The 21,854-nt window shown below is 42.1% G+C and overlaps 1 long non-coding RNA gene across 1 annotated transcript; it reads left to right on the plus strand.

Moving 5' to 3' along the window:
- Window positions 1-537: 537 nt before the first annotated feature.
- LOC134419036 (uncharacterized) lies at window positions 538-1,464 on the plus strand. Its single transcript, XR_010027944.1, has 2 exons — window positions 538-584; window positions 908-1,464. It is a non-coding gene; the product is annotated as an uncharacterized LOC134419036 (long non-coding RNA).
- Window positions 1,465-21,854: the final 20,390 nt, after the last annotated feature.

Below are 21,854 nucleotides of genomic sequence, written 5' to 3' on the forward strand. Positions count from 1 at the left end.
CGCGCGCCCGCCCGCCCGGGACACGCCCGGCCGCGGCCGCGCCCCCTGCGCGCCGCCCCTCCCGCTTCCCATTGGCCGCCGCCCCGAGCCGGCCCCGCCCCCGCCCGCCTCGCGCCCCCCGCCGGCGAATCGGGACGCGGGCACGCCCCGCGCCCGGCCCAACGGCGCGCGCGCGCCGCTCGCGCGAGAGGCGCCGCGGCCACCCCCAGCGCGCATGCGCTCCCCCCAACTCCCCCCCCCCCCCCCCCTTGCCATTCGCCTTCCCCCCCTCCCCCCCCCCATCGCCCCCGCGCGTCCAGGTGGCGTTGGCGGGAGCGGCGCGCGCGGGGTTGGGGGGGTGTCGCTCGCGCCGTCGCCTCACGGCTGAGGGCGGGAAAAGCGCCGGGAACCGCGGCAGGGTCTGAGGGCGCCGCGATAGCCGCGGACACCCATCCCCGTCACCGGCGCCCATCCCCGTCACCGGCGCCCATCCCCGCCAGCGGCGCCCATCCCCGCCACCGGCGAGAGGCTCGAAGGCCGGCCGGCGCGGCGTTGGGCCCCCACGGTGCGGCCACGTCGTGTGGGGCCCGCTGGGCAGCTGCCGAGTGAGCGACACGTCTGCCCGCGCAGGGCTGTGAGGCGGCGGCGCTGCCCTCTCCGGTGGTACAGGGCCGGGCTGTGGGGCGGAGGCGGCTCTGGGGGCTGCTCGGTGCTTAGGGTGAATGTGCTCTTCCGTTTATGGCTGTCAGAAAACGGGGTGCTTGCTGGCATAGGGCTGGTGCAGTAGGATGGCGTCCCGTGCTGTGAAATGTATCGCTGGCAGCACATAGATGGCTCTCGTATACCTCGTTACGTACCACCCGTGCTCCTCAGTTGCTTGCTCGGTTACGTGAGGAGAAAGACTTCTTAAAGGTTTTGTTATTTCCAGAGGTTAGAGATGGTGCTGTAGCTTGTCTCAGGAGCACACCTGCAGAGAAGGCAAAGACCTGGGAGCAGAATGGAGCCCTGGTGCACCTCTCACTTGGTGAAGGTGTTCCCAAGCATCACGGACCATCCCATCGGGTAATACGGCAAAGCCACTCCATGGACGTGCACCAGGGCTCTGGCAATGTGAGCCTGGCTCGGCCACTCTCCCTGCGGCTGGAATGCTGTGCAGGGAGTACCTCGGGCTTGAGAAACCCTGGTACCCCACGTAACTCCATCCCTGCCCAATACCAGCTGTGGGAGTAATTTACAATCATGTAACTCAAATGTTTTCACAAAGCTGGGAAGACAGCACGGGGGACTAAACCCAGTGTGAAATAACATTAAGGATACTTGGCATTTTCGTGAAGGCCCGAGTTTTCAACACCCTATATAATGATTAGGTGTTTAATCTTCTGCCCTCTGAGCCGGTTCAGTAATGACTACCTCTGTGAGGAAACAGGATAAAGTTCTTGCTAGTTAAAGACCTGCAATTAAAATACTTATCACTATTCTCCTTAACCTGGCTGGCTCTATTTATTATATGTCTAAGTAAACACTATTAAGAAAGTCCTTTTATCTGAGCAAGTCACAGCTTGATTGTGGTTAACAGCAGTTTTTATTACAGAATTATAACGTGTAAATTGTCTGGGCACAGCTATGGTGCAGATCAGAAAAAGACACAGTCTTATCTCTGAATTTCCTTCCCTCTTAAGTTTAATACAAATTTTTCCACATCATCTTAAAGTGTTCTGTTAACTTCCTTTGTATTTTTTATTTCAGAAAACAAAAACAAATGGTAAGAGATGTGAAGTACTTTCACCCATCTTCCTAGAAAGATCTTGCCTCTAAATCCACCCAGAGAGGCTAAATCATTCTACATGTTTCTTTGCAAACCAGTGGTTTCCCACTGCATGAATGTGGTGGTGTGGCAATTCCTGGCAGGAATACTTTAAAAAAAATCAGTGTGGCAACTGCAATAGTTCCTTTTAATCTTCATTTTTTCCTGTTCTGGATGCCTTCTTAAGAGATTATATTGCTTGGCTGGGGCACCTTGGCTTAGTTCTGTGAGCCATGGTGGCTCTTTTTGATCCCCAGATAAGAGCTGGAAACCAAGAGGAATTTCAGGAACCCGCCCTAAGGACACTAAATAATTTAAAACACCACGTTTAGAAGAGTTGTACTTGCAAGGAATTGAAGCAGTAGAAAATAGGCAAACACTAAATAAATCTGGATTAGTCCATTTCCAAACCTCTCAAATGTTACAGTGCTGTTAGCTTGACCTGCCGAAGAAAAATGCCAGGAAAGTTTCTCCACTGTGACTTTTCCCAGCGTTTCTTCCTTGCCTGACTGGTTTGCCAAGATGAGAAGTCTGTCCCTGCACAGTGTGAGAGTTACACAACTGATAAATGGTCTCCAGAAGTCTCTCAGCATTCTGCTGTTCTTTCCCTCTGCTCCTCAGAGGTTATTCAGGGTGATAAATATTTTATTTTGATCTGATTGACAGCCAGCTGTTGTAGATGCTGATCTGTGATTGGGAAGCTCAGGTGTAATGTATGTAATTGCAGGAATATGATTAAAGGAGTGAAAGTTGGGCTCTGTGGGGGAAAAAACCCAGAATGTTTCAGATTCTGAGATCCACGCACAGTTAGTTCATTCACATAATAGTAATAATATTTACATATGACAGTTTCCCGTAAAGTGCTTAACAAGCCCTGAAAAAATGTATGAAAGAAGTTTCTAATTACAGATGCTATAGCTTTAGTTGTTCTTGAGTAACTGCTTAATTTTATTTTTTTTTTTCCTGAGAAAATTCAGAGTACACCTAGAAAGTGAATAACTCATCACTGCATTCACACTCAGTCTCACCTTGTTCTGCTTCATCTTCTGGGTAACTTATCCATTAGGAGGTGAATGCCCTGACTCAGAGTGATGCTGCTCACTTTTACTTTTCAAACACTGCTCATTACAGCCTCTGGAAAGAAGAGAACTCAGGGAAGAGCACAAGGAGAGCCCAGGACAGGAACTGAGCTCTGCTGCCAACCCCTCTCATGGCTGAGGCCTATTCCCATTGATTTTGGAGCTGAAGAGACATCTCTTACTGTGCAAGGACAAGGCCACAGGATGGAATAGGAGGTGCACTGTGTGTGAAGGAATGCAGGGATTTCACAGTAAATTTGGAGTCACAGAACAATCAATCAGCTCCATTGATCTGGGGTATTTTTAAACCCAGTTAATGTGTGGGATGCACCAACCATTTTGTTTTAAGCTGATACAGCTTGAAAACACTGATGAGGTCAATGCAATGCTTGAGGTCTTATTTCAAGATAGTACCTGCCTGAATTCCTTTGCACATATTTTTTTCAAGTTCTACTAGGTAGACCTATGAAAAATCATTTAATATCATGTCTTTTAAAGAAGGGCTGCCGAATTGTTCAGGAATTTAATTAAAAAATTTGAAAATGCAGTATGAACAGTCACATAACAGAATTGGCCCACTGTGCAGGTTTGGGCTAGGAGAGGGTTAATATTCTTCAGACTTACTGGTCTGGAGCTCAGTTTTTCACTGGTAACAAATCAACTGTTATTTCTTAGTTTTTACAAATGGTGTTTTTAATTTTAACTCTCTCTTGGGGTTGTCCTTGTAAAATGCTGTTGTGTTGACATGTTCCACAGGATCAAAGTGGAGGAACCCAAGCCAACATCCATTTTTTTCAGCCCTATCTGTTACAGTGTTGGTTTTTCCTGGAGAGATCAGCTTCTGTAAAGGGCAAAAGCCATTTGAGCTTACACACGAGTTTATGGCCTCTCTTCCATTTCCAAGTCCTGCTCATTGTGGAGGAGGGAGAATGGTAAATACACAGCCAAGTGGAAATGTGTCACAGTAGTGACCTATATATTTTAAATAGGCACCATTCATACTCTCAGGTGCCTTTGCTGTTGTGTGCTGGCAGAATCTAGAACTGCATCATTCACACATAGTGGCAAATAGATCGAGATAGAGTTGTCATGATAATCAGACCTCTTCATTGGACAAAGCCTGTCAGGGTTCAAAGTCACCAAAGTCTGTCTGTCCTTGTCTTTTTTTGGTTTTTTTTTTTTTTTTTCCTTCTTTTTGGGAGGGGTGTGTGTAGAAACTGCACACATGCAGCTCCCGTTCTTTGGCAAGCCGTCCTAGCAAGGAGTGAATTGCTGAAGTCCTCTGTGGCAAAGTCCATGTTTGTTTCAGGGTTTGCCCTTTGTATTTGTCTATTTTTGATGAAGAAAGGGGAGGAAGTTGAGGAATACAGTCAGGTTTTGTGTATCAGGTAGGATCACACATCAGCAGCTCATCAGTAGCCTTTCCCACTTTCTAATAAAATGTGAACTTCTTGCACAGCCAGAATTTTGATTTTGGTTTGATGAATAAAGTTAATTTTTCTGGGTAATTTCTGTTATTAGGATTCACATTCACTTGTACATGGTCCTGTCACAGAGTCTACAAAACCTTTTCACTGGCTGAGGACATTGCTGTACTGGAACATGACACCTTTTCATTTCTTAGACAGCACAGCCTTTGTGTTTCAGTTTGCAAACTGGGGCCTTTATCAGGGACAAGCCTGACAACATTTTTCTTTGAAATCTCAGATCAACAAATCCTCTTTCTCCAGTTGTGCAGGTACTCAGAGAATGGAAGGGCCAGTTAGGAGGCTGAGCAAAGCCTCTGCCACAGGTAGCAAGGAACTGTATCTCATTCCCAGTGACATTGCTGTGGAGAGGCACAAGAGGAACACCAAATTCCAAACTTGCAGCGGGTACTTCAGGAACAAAGAATAAGATACTCTGACATGAGGAAAAATAAGGGAATAAGGCACTTGCTAGAAGGGCAACGAAGAGTTTCCAGCATCTAAAGTTTATGTGCAGATACAAATTCTGTAAAGACTAATTACAAGGTCCCTGAGCAATAACTTGTGTAGTGTAGCACATAAAAGTTATGACAGTGCATTTATAGAGTTTATTTTCACAGATTTCACTTTGGCTTTGGTCTGCCAAGCTCCACTAGGTAGTTAAAAGCCAGGGTTTTGCTAGCTGACAGGAGGTTTGATAGCCTTGCTCTTAAACATTTCCTTTGAAATGTTTTAAATGTTAATTAAGTTGTTTGTTTAGACATTTTTGTTCACTTAATAATGAAGAAATGGCCATCATGCCATTTTCAGAATTTTTGAAGACAATTAAAGCAACTAACCTGTGAGATCAGCTGTAACAGCACCCTGTGCTCACAGAAAAGTGCACACCAAGATTTACGTTTAATTTGACAAGCCATCTATAAAAGCAATCAACCCTATGGAAGCCTTACAATGATTCTGGCACCATAAAGCTGAGATTTATGGCCATCTAACCTAAAGCTTGTTAAAGAATAAGCAGCACAGGTTTATAAAAGCCTCATAACATACAGGCATGGTGGTTCCAAACCATTTTCCTAGCACCAAACCACCCTGTCTGTCAGCCATAAACTGCTCCCTAAAATGGCCTCATCTGAATACACGTAGTCATTCTAATTTTAGTCTTCCTGATTTCTTTTCAAAAGCATGGATGCTTCCCAAAAGTGTGAGTCAGCTCAAATCAACTCCTAACAGAAAGTTTGCAAGATCCAAACCTTGTCAGAGTCCTCACTTTCAGTTTCTCAAGTGGAGGTGCAAAGTGAAGCTGGCTACAAATGAGTGTAAAGTGTTGATAGCATAAAAGGACGTGTTGTCCTGCCTGCCAAACCCATGTTCTGTTTCAGCACTGGCTGAGAACAATGGCTGATTCTTCTCTGCAGCTCTCACATTGTCTGGGACTTGCTCCTAAAATAATGTCAGGAGAAGGTAGATGAGGTTAACCCAAGTATGTTAACAACTGCTAATTCACTGCAAGCAATGCCACTGGTTCTGAGCAAGGCTCCAGTTTGTCCTTGCAGTGGTTGGCACTGGAAAATAGTGGTGTTTACATAGGTGTCACCAAATTCCTCAAGACATTCAGAACTGGACTTATATTTCTTCTGGAGGTGGAGTACTTCCTCTGGTAGTTGATATACACAAACCTTATTTGAGAAGACACAACCATATTCTTTTAGGAGTAATCTAGATCCTGTGATGAGAGGAGTGTAATTATGTGCATATAATAAATACATTAAGTATTTAAAAATTTGAAGGACAACTGGAAAGAAGAACAACATAATTTTTGTGTTTTGTTATGTTTTCTCAAGAAATATTTATGAGACTATCCAAGGCTAGATTCAGTTTCTAATTCACAAGTGAGATACACTAGATATCTTTAAGTTCATTGGTTATTAAAACCTTTTTGCAAGTAAGTAAATAATACTAAGAGATTAAAACAGGAGCCCTTGTCCTGTGTTCTGCAGTCACCTGGCAGGCCTGTGTGTGACTAATGAAAACACAAAACACTGGAAAAGCAGGCTTAGTGTGTGTATATCCATCTGTTATCTCTGTACCCCTGTGTCTTCCTTTGGATTTGGAGTACTGACCAGGACTAGGCTGAAACTGAGTGAGAAATCCATGTTCCAAAGAGGCAATGCAATATTAGAATTTAACAATCAGATTGTTAGAATTGGAAGCTGGACAGACATTAGGCAGAAACAAAGCCTGGAGAGAGTCAGAGAGGTTGTCTTTAACACAGGTAAGGATTTGGGAACTTTGCTGTTAAAATCTGTGTTTGATGCAGACTTGAGGAAGTCATCTCAGAGCCTGAAGTTTTCCTCCAATGGTAACAGCAACCATGCACTTGTATTAATTTGTGCTGAAAAGGGATTCAAGTATGCAGAGGTGCACAGGAGAGCTCAGACACAACATAGAGCCTGTGCAGGACTTGGAGCTGTTGGAAGCCAGAGTAACCTGTTTCCTCTATTCCAGTGCTGTTCATGGCTGCAAAGAGGTGAAAAGTAGCCCAAAAGAACACATGAGTTTGTCTCCTGTGGTGCAGATACACTGCCAGCCCAACATCTTTATTGCTGAGGGATGTTACAGCCTGCTTTGCTGTGAGTTAACTTCTGTACAGACCACAAAGGTGCACAATCATGTCCACCAGTGTTATGGAAGGGACATTGGGACTCTCTGGAAATCATGTTTTTCCCTACTTGAGGAACCATTATGCTATAGTAGACTCATTCCACAAGATAATTATCAGGGAAATTGTCAAATATTTTTTATTTTATTTTTTCAAATACCTGTATTCTTTATTTATTCTTTATTTGTGACCACCACAAAGTAATTAAAACCTAATTAATATGTAGAAGAAAATAAAGCAGTGTAAGGCTGTGGTTCTGCAGCAAGTCATATAAAATTTGTGAATGTGGGATTTCCTGGCAGTTGAAATTTGATCTGTATTGGTGTGAGCACACGACTGCATTTTTACCAAATGAGCCAGAGCATATGTTACATTGTTTATTCAGGGTTTATGCCAGCTTTCTGTCAGTTGAGCCTGATAAATTATGCTTGATCCAGCACAAAGTTAGAGTGGTCCAAACAGACAGTATCTCATCTGATAGGACCTCTCCTGGGACAAAATTATTTCTTCAAGCTATTTACAATCACACAGAATGATAGCCTACCACCCTAATATGCTATAAACCCTGCATAGACCTTAGAAAAACCTGTTTAAAGTCAAAGCATGTCTATAGCTGATTAGCTGTAAATAGACTGACAATTTTTTCCTCAGAGGGAAAGGAGGGGAAAGTCACAAACTCACATTATATTTTACACCTTCGGCAAGTACAGAAATGTTCCAGAATATGATTTGTATAGAAATTTTGAGTGTACTCATGTGTAAATGTAAATAATGAGGTGGGAAAAAAAATGAGTCATAGTGATAGTTAGAAACATAATTCTTGAAATTATTTGATTAGGTTTGGGCCCATGTTGTGAAAGAAAAAGGATTTGATTTTGTGTGTCCCACCATGTTTCATCTTTAAAACATGTAGCTTCTATGCCATATTATGAATACTTGGCATTTCATTCTGAAGCTGAATTGTCATGACAATAGTTGTGGGAAGTAAAAATAGCAAACCAGAACATTATAGAGTGAACCCAGTGATTTTTGAGATCTCCTAAGCTGGAGGGCTGAATCCATCAGTAAGCATATGCAGGTTTTACCAATTTGGATATAAAATTGGCTGAGGTCCTGTAAGATTTCTGTTGGGATTTTGTTAATTTTCATTTAAATTTCATTAGAACTTATTAGCTTATTTTTGTCACTGCACCATTGTCAGTCTTTGGCCAGGAGTTGTGAGTGACTGCAGTGCAACATTCAATGACAGCACTGCTTAGCATTGCTCAAACCACCCTGGCTACCTTTTTCTGTACTGCAGCCTTTCCTGGGCTGGAACAGCAGTGGGTGCTTGCTAGGCCAGCCTATGGAACTGATTTAACTGAAGAGTAGCAGGAATTATGACAGCTGGCACTATCACTGGTTGGTTTTTGGTTTTTTGTTTTTTTTTTTTTTTTTTTTTTCCTTCAAACTACCCAGTCTATGAAAACAATTGGATCTGAGAACTTCCAGCAGACCTGGCACAAGGGTATGATGGCAGTGTGGAATAAACTGAAAGGAGTATTATCCCTAGCAAACTTGAGGTAAGAGCATAGCTGTACCTCCTTGCCAGCAGGTAAAGATATCCTGAATAGAGGCACTCATATGGATAGAAGAACACTTGAAAAGTACAGCATGCACTGGGGGCTGTATGTCAGATTTGTCCTTGTATGACTACATCTATACCAGTGGTGCTGGTATCATTGTTAATAAAAATTTCCTCCTAACTGAGAGAGTGATGCTAATGAAACTTTTACAGGTATAACATCCCTAAAAATTGGAATCAGTAATCAGTAAATAAAATACCCATCTACTGTAAACATTGCACACCCCAATTAAACAGGAATTCCCATTATGCAGGTCTGAGTTTGTAGAGCTGTTATTCTACTAAGCTAGCACTGTGGGAGAATGCAGAAGTTGCCTTTTAGAAGTTGAAGAGCCATTTTACTTCCCTGCATACATTTTGGTGAACTTTCCAAAAGCAGTCTTGGCACAACTGGAGCATCTTTAGCATTCTTCCATTACTACTACTTCTACCACTATTACCTCTTAAAAGCTTGTGTTTGTTCTCCAGATGGGACCAGACTGTACTGAGAGATTGGTATTTCTAATCCAGTTTCCTCTGCAGGAATAACCGGGCAGCACAACACAATGCAATTCCTACAAAGCACTCCCACCTCTCACTCCAGACAGACACAGACTTGGACTCCAGACCGTTTTGAGGGAATCTGCACCAGCAGTGCCATTTTAGCTGCAATCACTTTACATTATGTGCAAGTACTAAACATATACAAGAACTTGAAACATCCTTTGGGGTTGAATTTTGCAAAAAGCTCATCAACAGAAAACACTTGCAAGGGATAGTTGCTGAAATATACCAAGTTAAGGGCTGATGATACATAGCACTTTGCTGCATATGAGAATACTTAAGCCAAAAAGTGATTTATATATTTGACTTCTACCTGCAAGAGAAAGACCTGCTGTGCTGTTTGTGGTTCCAGGAATGGATCCAGCTGCTGAGCAGCAGGCCTTATAGGGCCACTCTTTTAGGCAGGCTGCTGTGGATGCTCTCAGGACTGACCACAAATCCTCAAGTAAAGGAACTGCTGAAGATTGTTGAGTATGGCTCAATACTCCAAGAGGATCCAATCTCCTTGAATGATAGGACCTGTTAATTTTGGGGTAAACCAGATGGGAATCAGAGTTGTGGGAAAAAAAAACCACAACAAACCTCCATGCATGGGATTTCTCTTGGTGCATTTTCCTGTAAAGTAATGGCAAATCTGTGTAACATCACACTCTAAGAGTTGGAATTTTCCTCTGCCTTTTTGGTGCCCTTCCCATTAATGCTATCCTGAACACCTAAGTGTTCTTGCTCTTTGTATAGAAAAGGCAAAAGTACAGGGAGGACTAGAATTCAAATTTTCTGAGGCCACTTGTGAACTGAGCTTGGTCACAGGCCTTGGTGCAACATTACATTAGAGCAGAAGATGTGAAGATTCCCAAAAAGAAAACTCACACATGCTGGGCCTTTATCAGAATTCAAAATATACAGGATATTTAAAAAATACATTGACACTTTACTCTTCCATTTTGGACATGGACAATATGAGAGAGAATAGTGGGATGTGACTGAGGAATATACCAAGGGATTTTTGGTATACTTTTAACATGTCATGTGTACAGGTTTTGTGTAGGTCTAATTAGCCTTTTTTAGATAGAAATCTCTAAAAACCCCATAGCTCTCACATTGCACTAGTGAGGCAAAATGCACAGAAACATTTCACACAATTTATAATTATATGCAATTATTATAATTGCTATGCTGTTAACTCCCAGTGTGCTTAGATCTCATTGCACAGCAATGATAATGGCACACCTAACTTAGGCTTTGTCCACGGATGATAGGAAAGGAATTCCCCCAAACAAAAAGTGCTTGGAAAGGCTCTAATGCAAGGCAAAACCACATTCTGATTTCCTGAGCAGGTCTCCTAACGTTGTCTAGCCTTACAGAAAATAATAATATTGTTCTTATAAAGTATTTATTTTACTTCTTTTCTTTGTAGACAGTTTGTGGTGATTGGGAGTGGGGCTGCAGCAGAGCCTCATCCCCAATGGGCCACAGCTGTGGGCAGCAGGTGAATGCTATTGAAGGTAACGAGAGCCCAGGGGCACTGCCCAACCACCAAAGGGAGCAGAGGGCACACAGGTGCAGGGCATCAACAGGAGGGGATAAAAGGCTGGGCTGAGGGACAAGAAGGGCAGATGCCTGCAGCCTTCTGAAGTGGCAGGATGTTACGCTGTGTGGGCAGACACCAGAAGCCTTCTGATGAGGTGGGGTGTTACTGTGTATGGCAGAATGCTTAAAAATTTCTGAAATTGTACAGTGATACTCTGTGTATGGTGGCCATCTCAACTGCAACGTTTTTTTGGTTTGGAAAGATAAGGCTTTTTTTTCTTATCCTTATCCTTCTCAATTTTTCCTGAATTGCACTTAAGCTTCCCTAATGTCAAGGCTTCCCATAAGCTCTCTACTCTTGTAAGAGTTGCTAAGAAAGAGTGAGAGCATTTCCTGTGCTATAAACAAGCTGCTGTTTCCCTCACTGCTCTGATGCAACTACTAGCAGTGACAGAGCTGTGGGTGTTTCCTTAATTTCCAAAGCATTTGGAATGAGAGGTGGGAAAAGACATGTGAGCTGCGTTGTCAGGAAAGAGGCTAAAAACCTTTGCTACTATCAAAACTGAAATTGAACAGAACTCTTCACCCTTCTGGTGTTGCTTCTAAACACTGAGCTTCTCCAAACCACCTGTTACTATCAAGTGCTTACGTGTCATAATTTAGTGGGGAATTAAAGTTAAAAAAAGTTGTTTGTTTTTTTTTTTTGTTTTTTTTTTTTTTTTTGTTTTTGTAACCTTAAGAGCTTGAGGAAATGGATAAGTGATAAAAAGGATTGAGGCTTTGCTTTTTTTGGACCACTTTTTGGGATTGTTCCTAAACTATTACCTAGTTGAACTTCTTAGAGCCTCATCAGTCATGCCCGTGGGACTCCTTGGTGACAGAATTGCAGAATAATTTAATTTGAAGGCATCCTGGAGGTCACTTGTTCAATCTCCGACTAAAGCAGGGCCATTTGAGATCACATTAGCTGAGGCTTTATCCTGTTGAGTTTTGAAGGATGGAGAGTCCACAGACACCTTTGGACAACCTGTTGGACTATCTTTCTCTATATTTTCTGTTTTTTGGGTTTTTTAAAATTTTTCTACAGTAGCTGTTCTGTCTGGCCTACAATCCATCTCCCCTATTATCTAATCTATGACCAAGACCATTTTAGGATGTAATTTTATCTCTTCAGAATCTGCTGCACTTGTCTGTTCTTCAGGTCTTGGGCTCTGATGTTCACGGGGCACAACTGGCAGGAAATCTTGAATCAGACCACCACAGAGTTATCATGGGGATCCTTCTGGATTTTAAAACCAGAGAGGATTTTGTGCAGTGCTTTGGCCAAGGTTTTAATATAACTGCCACTGAGGAATACCTTTTGCTAAGGGCAGTCAGGAGGATCAAGGTTTGCACTTGACTGCAACCCAAATTTGATGCCTTATTTTTGTTTTCCTTTAGGCTGGTGATTTGCAGTCAAGTGCTAGGAGCACTGCTGCTTCTCCAATCCCTGCTCTGCTCCCAGAAATGCAGGCAGATTCCCTCCCAAACACTGCTAAAGGATTTCTGCTGCCTCAACTTCCTGCAGTACTTAAAGCTGTGGACAACAGCCCTGTAAGTGGCCAGTGCACATGCAGGTAAGCAATGCCAGCAGTGAATGTATTGTTCCATGCACACTTTTGCCAGCAGCAGCCTGTTTCCAGGAATTGCCAGGGCCCACCTCAACTGCCAGCTGCTTGTTCCTGAAACCCTTTCAGCTGTGCCAACACAGCTGTATGTGTTTATGTTTGGGAACTGATTCAGGTTAAACTGACTAATAATGCTTTTTTAAAAAAATTTCTCTAATACTTGCTAAATTCCCTGAGCCTGATTCACAGGGTGCCCTTACAGATAGTTGTGTTGATAAAAGTCATATGGCCCTTGAGAGAACAGGACAGGCAGCAAGGAAGGAAAAATTGGAGGCATCTTAAGTCAATCCTGCTGCCAAAAGCAATGTCTGTCCAAATGCACAGCCTTGTGCTGCTGGCAGCTGAGCTGTTGCTGTTGTGTCCATCTTACTGTCAGCCTCTGCAATGCTGCCACATCCAGGTACTCCTAACAATTTGCTCATCAGCAGTGGCAAGCTAAAGGTTAAATTTCAAGAATGTAGTGGAAAAGGATGCCTCATAAATGGGTGAAGTTTTTTTAAAAGGAATTCCTGGCTCTTTACAAGCACAGTGCTGCTGATGCTCTTTGCAGTTGTGGAATAGAATCTGAATTAGGAGTGTATTTAAAACTGAGGTCTTCATTTAAATTTTTATGTTAATTTTAGTCTTCCACTGGTGTCACACAAGTGTACAGCAGGAATAATTTTACTGAAATCACAGACATTGCTGTGTCCCTTGTGAAGTAATTTCTACCTGTGTAAAATGCATGTGAAGTGTTACTAAATCAAGTCAGCATTTTTTATTGTCTTGACACCCATATTGCAGTGATGTAAATTGCTGCAATATGAGGCATCAGTGAATAAAATTGCACTAGAATCAAACTCTCTTGTCAGAATTTGATCCCATATAAGTGTTTAGTACCGTTGTTTTAATGGAACATTGCAAAATTGAAAAATCATTAGTAGTCCTGCCAATGCTTTAGCATTTAAAAGGTCCTATTTTCTATTTCCCCGTAGTCCCTTTATGCCACTCCATTAGTTTAAAAAGGCTATAAAGAGAGCACGTTTAGCCACGCGGGAATATTTTCATCTCTGTGTTACTCTTGCCTTTGGCATTGCAGCTACGTTAGGTTGTGGCTGAGGAGAAAGGGTCAGGGCTGGCCCGCCCCCTTGTTCCAGCTATTCTTGGCTGCTGGAACAGCTCCTGGGGGCCCCGGGCTGCCAATTGGACTGAAATCGCTGCTAGCCTTAAGACTGTTCAAGGAGTAATTAGCTACCGAATGTGGGTAATTGTGACAGAGTCTAGCTAATACTGCTTTTGTCTAACGGACTAATTAAAGAGAAGAAGAGGAAAAAACACTCTTCTTTTCAGGAAAGGATTTGTTAAGAAAGAAAACTTGATCTAGTACTATAAAAACCCCAAAAGTTCTGTTTCTTCTTGCAGGATCCTAGAAGTTTTTGACAATTAATCTTGGAAAATGAAGCACAACTAGAGTTCTTAGATTGGATGCTTCATTATGGCACCCTTTCATACTCTTCTTTGATTTCATTAAAAAAAGATATTTTTTTTGTAAAAGCATTGTTCAGTGTAAGAACATTGAAAAAATATTTTTGCCTATGAAAAATCAGAAGTTCTAATTGTGCTATTAGGCATAGTTTGAGTTTAAAGAAGCCCATCTTGTGGATACCTGTGATCTGTTTGTCCCCCTGTACAAAAAGGGAAGGGGAGCAGTCACCTGCTGGCCCAGCAAGGGTACAGCCCCTCCATGCATCAGCAGAGCTGTGTTTGCTGTAATTTGTACCTGTGCTCCTCCCCTCCTGCAATCAGCTGTGAACGGTTCCATTCCAGCCCACTCATGGAGTGTGTGTCTTCAGTGGCACTTTGATTAATGCAATCATAAAATCTCACATCTCAGCTGAATTTTCCATGCCTTTAGCTGTGCTGCAGGCAATAGCAGGTTTCTGAGCTGCAGGAGCCCCATCTATAGCTGATTATATTTACTCTTTCTGTACTCTGAAGTAGATCACAGTTAAAAGTGAAGAAGCAGAATGAGATCTTGCAAGAACAGCAGACTGAAATCAAACAGTTCCCTTTCCTTCCTCCTTCCCAGCTGAAACAGGTTATTTTAGAAAACAGTTCCTTGTGTTCTGAGATGCTGCAGTGTCACTAATGCCCTCTCAGCCAGCACTTCCCAGCAGCCACCTGGCCACCCTGCACATTTTATTTCTTTCTCTTTGACCTGCAATACATTTCTCAGATACAGCCAACAACTTGCAGTGTCCTGCCTTGTGAACTGACCCACATATGCACACAGAGTTCAAACCAGACTGAATTCCAGACATTTTACAGGTAGGAATCCAAGTGTTACTTTATTTTATAGCCAGCTTCAAAGAGCAGCTGATACAGACTTGTCTCCCTGTTTAAATACCTTCCTACTCCATGTCCTGAAAGGCTTAGAAATATCCATATTGCAACTGCTCTTCATGATCCAGAAAAAAGGAAAGTTCTGTGACTTACTGCAGATTTCAACTGGAATGGGCAGTTAATGATTGTCTTGCTGGGGATCTGCAGGGTTTGTGGCCAATCCTTACTTTTTCCTTCTGTATCCTCTCTGTTGATTGGCACTTGCGGGTTCATCTGAGTGAGATGTTCTGCCTTGGTGTGAGGGTTGCTGTGGATATGGGAGGGCATGGCAGCTCTTTGAGTTGAAAATTCAGGTGACTGAGTGTCAACTCATGAGAAAGCTCTTTGGTAAGGAGCAGCAGAGGTACTGGTTTAACAGGACAGCCCAATCTGAAAGTCTTCAGGTGGCTTTTGAGGCTGAGGATGAAAGTTCTGTGTGTGATGTCTGTGGAAAGATGACACAGGGTTTCAATCAGTCTCCTTGTTTACAGTCTTGTAACAGCAATTCTCCTTCCCTTGGTATCAACAATTGGAAACATCTTGAGAATGAAAGGCAATCATTGCAGCCCATAGGAAGGGAAAAAAGTAGAAATGAGGCTCTGTAGCCTTGTCACTCTTTTGTACAATTCAGGGAAGAGGAACTCAAAAATAGGACTGGTGATGTCTGTACCTTTTCAAAAAATCTCACAGCTGATTGTTGCAAAATGTGGAATATGTAATTTTTTTTTTTAAGCAAGGGTGTTCTTATATGTTTGATCTTTGTATGGTGTCAGGCCTAAATAGCAAGAAAGGAGATTTGATCTGTGAAGCAGGTAGCACCTAGCAAGATCTAAGTGATGCCCAGGTGTTAGAAAGACAAATTACCTGTTGCAGAATTGCCTTGTTAAGGTTTAGGGCTGGACATGCTTCAATGATCTCAGACTTAGGAGAGGTTAACCAAGCTTGGGAAGAAGGAGGTACCACTCATAGAGGACACAAAGAAGGCAGAATTCAGGAGCTGTGAGGATGTTTAGCAGAACCCCCAAGATAAGGAAGGAACTAATAAACCCAAGTGAGAAATTGTGCTGTAATCAGCTCCAAGTGGCTGAAAGGTAGCTCTGGCAGGAGTAGATCTGTGGCCACCAACTCATAGATCACCAGTCCAAGAAACACATAATCCAAAAGAAGAGAGAGTCTGAGCATGCAGGCTAATTAGCATTAGAGCTGAGGGAATCATTAACCAATAGAAGATGGACTACTAATTAATAAGAGCACTATGTGGCTTGTAGCCAATGAACACCAATTCCCTTGCTTGCTAAAATGTGTAAATAGTAAAAAAGTTTTGGTAGTTGGTGTGCTTTGTTTGTGGAATACCACTGAGCAGCCAGGCTTGTGCAACTCTGAATTAAATAATCCAAGTCTCTTTTGAGTGTGTAATTATTGGCTTGTTGCACAGTGGGTAATGAATCCAAATTGTGTGGACAACAATATAAGCTACATTTTAGCAATACCTGTCATTGTCATTATGCACATAGCTTTGGTAATTGGGAAGGAATTTGAGATGGAAATTGGGGCTTCTGTATGAGTGCTACCTTGCAGCAGGAACTGCAGAGTTGATAAAGTAAATGAATGTGAAGTAAATTGATAATATAATACTTGATAAAGCAAATTAAATTTAATAATAAACATGCGGGTTCCACCTGGATGTATGAAAAAAATCCCAGACTTTTAAAATTTTAGAGGACAGATCTGTGGTTTGAGTTGGGGTTTTTGTTTTGATTTTAATTGACAGTAACTAGCAGCTCACGTGTGAGAAAGTTAAATCTTCTTTTCCCCCTTGTTCATGTGTAGAGCTGTTTCCCATACCTACAGTTGGTCATCATGTCATGAGGATGAGTTCCTTCTTTGTTTCTTGTTACATAAAAGGATGAGTGTAGTGCTTTCTGTCTTGTCCAATGAGCTTGGAATTCTGGTTTCCCTTCAAGCAGCACAACTTCAAGTACTACCAGAGCCTGACCATTCCCTTTGCTCCAGCCCTCATCCAAGAGCCAAATGTTAGCCTGATGATCAGAGCACACCTCAGAGAGGTTTGTGTTTCACTGCATTTGGCCAAAGAAGAAATTAGGCCAAATCTCCTGCCTCTGACCAAGGCTCAACACCATTTTGTGAAGTGGAGAGTTATCACCATGAGCAGATCCTGACAAACAGAGGGTGGAAGACAGGACAGCTGCTTTCCATGAGTGTGCAAGCAGATTGCCAGAACAGGTACAGGTTCTAGGTATTTTGAGGGAGAAGTGTTTCACTATTTTTAGATGAAATAGCATTGCCACTCCATTTTATCTAAGTAGTCTGACTACAGAATGCTGCTATATTTAGAAGCCACTTAATGCGAGAACAGCATCTTACAAAAAAGGTCACAGTACACTTCTCTGTTCTTTAGTGCTGAGTTTTACAATTTATGCTGAACCACTCAATTCCTCTTTAATTACCATACACTTGAATGTACATTTTCCCTATGTAATTGTGGCCTCTCTTTCCATCAATATGTCTCAAATGTACTTAGAAAGGCCATTCCACTGATTTTTTAGAGTCATCATTAGCTCTGAGCTCATCCAGAGGCTCTGAATGGCAGAAAAGGAAATGCATCCATGAAATTAGAATACATATTGGCACATACCAATGCATATTGGTACATGAAATTAATACCTTGCATTGTCCTTCCCACTTCTTTTCAAGGAATCCATTCCCTTATTAGGGTTGGATTGGCTGCCTAATGAGGGTGGATTTATGGCATGCAATCTGCACAGCATGCAATCTCCACATCAGACTTGCATTTCTAAGGAGGAATACACTGTGTAACACCCTTCCACATCTGATTTTCATGAGTTTAGGTAAAGAACAAATTCATAAAAAGACATACCTCATTGTACAGCAGTGAGGATCAAAGTCAGGCATGGATAGCAGGGACATAGGACAAGGAATCACTGAGGAACAGCAAAATAAAAGTAGGGCTACCCTGGATCAGGACCTGCTTCGTTGTGCCTATGAAATTGGTCAGCTCTGGATACACACATAAGCTGGTGGGGAGACAAATCTGTTCTAACCAACTTCTGGCTTTGGAATTTGATTATGCATTAATAAAAGGAGCTGTTCCCCAGGATAGAATGTTTATCAAAATTTTCATCTGTTTTTCTGCAGTTGCAAATTCTTATTTTTCTTTCAGATTTCTTCTTTTTCCTTTACATTTGCATTGGAGTTTGCTTTCAATGAGAAAAGCCTATGTGTGTGTGGTATCAGAAATTAAAGTCTGAAATGTGTTACAGAATGCATGGAAGCATGTCCTGGTAGTAGAAGAATGTCCTTTAAAAAGCTAATCTGAACTGTCAGGAGATAAGAAACACCTATCAGCATGAGTGTGTGTAAGCACTTTAGGTTTTCAGAAAAGGATTTGGCATGAAGTTTAGACATATCAACTGCTGGGGTTAAACACTGTGAGCACTTTATCTTGTTACTTCCTCAGAATGGCATGTACAAATGGCCAGAGAGAAATCAAATCTCTAAATTTGAAGAATATGCTACTAATTTTGGTTTGTGTGTCAAAGGAAGTACACCATGTTAATTAATTTAGGGGAATTCATATTGAATATCACATGTTGTCCACACTTGCAGTGTTCCAAGCTGTGCTTAGCCTGTGCTGTGACTTAATATAAGCAGTGGCATTGCACAGAACAGGTGGGAATCCACAGGCCTCAACACAGAAAAACCAGGCAGCCTTGGCACCAGTTCTCCTGCTATTTGTCATTTGGCTGTAGCAGGACAGATTTGCTACTACACTTTCAGGTGTACAGTAACAGGAACTGATTGGTTACTAATTTGAATGGTTTTAGTGGTGCATCCAAAGCAAATAAACCAATTTACCAGGCAATCTGTCAGTAGAAAGATTCTGAGTTTTGCATCAGTTTTGTCATTGGGGAATCTAACAGCTAATTGCCTGGCAGAACTCTACATAAAAGCAGCATTATGGGTGTAGATACTTCATATTTCCTAACTAGAGTAGATTGGAATAATTGTCATAGCAGTAGAATAATGAAATTATTCTTCAATTCCTTGGTTTTAGAATTTTAGACAAATATTCTCTTTATAGGAATAAACAGTTTGGTATGCAGTGGTTCAGGCAGAATAAGAAATTGCTGAGATTTTCTGTCTGAAGGAGGACCACTCCCAAACTGAGCTCATGTCTCTAAGCAACTTGAATTGTAACATGTAATTTAGAAGCGCTTTAAAAATCTAATTCATGTGAGCCAGTCCCCCATTATATACCCAGTATCATGTGTGTGCCAGAGGCTTGATAGACCAGTAAGGCAGACAATTCACTTGATTTGCTTATGTAGGTGGTTAAATTAGTGATACCACTAATTCCACAGGCTCTGTCTGCGTCTCCCTGTGTCATATTCCAATGCTGCCCCACCCATTTTACTGTCCTAGCTCAGAGCTGGCAGCTCCTGGTGCTACCTACCCTGGAAGGAAGTCTGTGACCTCATCTCTGCAGGGTGGAAGATTCCCAGTGCAGCAGCTTAGCAAAGGCTTTGCAAATCAACACTGCTATGGGAGGGTTCCTGCTTGCTTGGTCTGCTGAGGTTAAAAGTGGACCAACACCTAGTTCCAGAACAAGGTCAAGAAATTAAAGGAGGTCAGGAGAAGCCAGGAATAGCAAGCTATGCTCAGGGGCTTTGCAGGGGAAAGCATTCCTGGCAGAGGGATGATTTTTCCTGGAAGATTTTAGCAGGGAAACACACACCTGTGACATGACACTGTATAGTAGGGAGAACAGGGAAGGGATCTCATTGCCTGGTGCATGGTACAGGAGAACCTGATTTGTCACAATTTTGCTTTTAGGCAATGATATATGCCAGGCAGCACTGGAGTTTCCAGCCCCATTCCTAGTCTCTGAGTCAGGCATCCAATATTCCTGTAGCCTGACTTCATTCCTGCAGGATTCCTGTTTCTCTAATTGTCAGGAGGGGTAGGGTGAGAAATGGAGTGGGAGAGAGAGGAGCCTGCAGTCTGCAGTGCCAACTGTGGGGCTTTTATGCCAGATGGTATTCCCCCATCTGAGGTCAGGACAGCATATGGCATTCAGGAGTCCTGGCATGCCAGGGACACACTGCATGCATTCTGTGCCCAGTGATGGGCACCATGACTATTGTAAGAGTGTTATTCCATCCTGTTCCATGGTTTGTGTGATCCTTGTGGGCAATTAATTCATGGATGTCAGCTCCTGACTTAGAATGGTGTTAAAGTGCATGCATCACTTTAAATGTGGCTGCTCAGTTAGTTTCTTTGGGCCCTGTGAGCAACTTGCTTTTCTAAAAAATAACAGGATTTGAAAGAATATGGTAAAAAACAGCAAAACTAGTGGGATCCAGAAGGATTTTTCTTGCAGGTGTTTTTTTATGCACAGAGTTGCTGTTACACACAGGGAAGAAGTGAATTAAGCTGGGGAGGGGTTGTTAGTTGACAAATGTCTGCAGTCTCATTTCATGCCTTGTTCCAGGAGAGGACTGACAGCAATAGACAGCAGCACTGAACCTGAGCCAGCCTTCCTTGGCTGGGCTGTTTTCTCACTGTCTCTCATTCATCCTGGCTATAATAGGTACTCTAGTAAGACTATCCCATGCAATTAAAGGAAGAGTCAGAGGACATTCACTCACTACACAGACTCTGCATATGACCTTCACAACACAAAGACTGAAGAAATCCAGGCATGAGGAGTTAGGTTTGGTGCCATTCTGAATTGTCTGGGACAGAATAGGGTGAGGGCAGACAGACAAAATGACAAAACCACACGATCCCCTTTTAGATCTTGTTACTGAGACGGTCTGCAGAGGGGGGGTGAAGGGACCATGTTTGTCATTGTCACTGCCCACAGACTGACAACTGCAGGTATGGGGAGACTTATGCAACAGCTCTTCATCTCCTGAGCTCATACATCTGTTTTCATTCCCCATTTTCACTTAGTTCTCTCCACAGCAGCCCTGTTTGCTTCCTTGGAGGTGAATTTACTGAGTTTTCCTGCTACAAGTGATACCTAATACAACTTCCTGAAATACCTGATATACTCTTACCTGCACAACAGAAAAACACAGTGAATGGAATTACATTTGTGTTTTATCACTGTTGTATACACTGGAATGGTAACTGGTCTAGAAAAATGCATTAAATTCATTTTAATATAAATATAATGTATTAATAATAATGTAAGTTAAATATAACACACACAAAATACTCAGGAGTAATTTTAACACCAGCAATAAAAAAGGAAATAAAATTTTTATATTCGTGGATGACCATACTCTTGATGCAGAGCTTGTTTTACACTTACTATGCAGAATAGTGGGTTCCTATTCCAGAAAAGGGTAAGGGAGCTTAAGCAAATACTGTTCTATCTTATTCTTAAAGAATATGAGCATTTTAAAATAGCATACATTTAAAAAATTAAGCAGTATTTTAAATAACTATGATCTGCTTCTGTTTGCAAACTGGGCTATCCAAAAACCACTAGCTTCTTTTCAGTACCATTTTTAGTGCTTTTACCCTAAAACTTGAATGCCAAATAATCACATTTGGAACTGACCTGTATGTTCTACAAACCAATTTTCTTATCGCTCTGGTTCATTTCAACAACTAGTTGTTCTTTAAACTGTGTTGAAAAAGAAATACTTGACTGAAAGGAGAAGCTCAAATTTCTGCTGGTACCTCACTTTTTAGGCTCAAACCCTCTTTTGCAGAAAGCTTCTCCTGGCCAGAAGGGAAATCTCTTGCCAGTTGCTCACTTAATTGAGCATCTTGCCTATAGTCAAAAGGTTTCACTGGTTCCATAAGTCCATCCAGTGGCTGCATGTGGGAATTGCATATTTTCAAGTGTAAATGCCAATTTTGTACAATTTAGTATATTAAGAAGTGCAGTTAATACTATTCCTGGAAGTGAGGATGAACTGAAGTGTAGAATTGGAATTCTCCCAGCCTTTGCTAATAAGTAAATATGTATCTGTAAAGTAGCCTTTGAATAATACTGGGAGTTGCTTTGTTATTCCAGCAGCAGGAAAAAGATAATAGTTTATGATTATTTATTAGTATTTAAATTAATTGCCTACTAGAACAAG

The sequence above is a fragment of the Melospiza melodia genome, chromosome 5 (assembly GCF_035770615.1).
Source record: "Melospiza melodia melodia isolate bMelMel2 chromosome 5, bMelMel2.pri, whole genome shotgun sequence".
NCBI lineage: Eukaryota > Metazoa > Chordata > Aves > Passeriformes > Passerellidae > Melospiza > Melospiza melodia.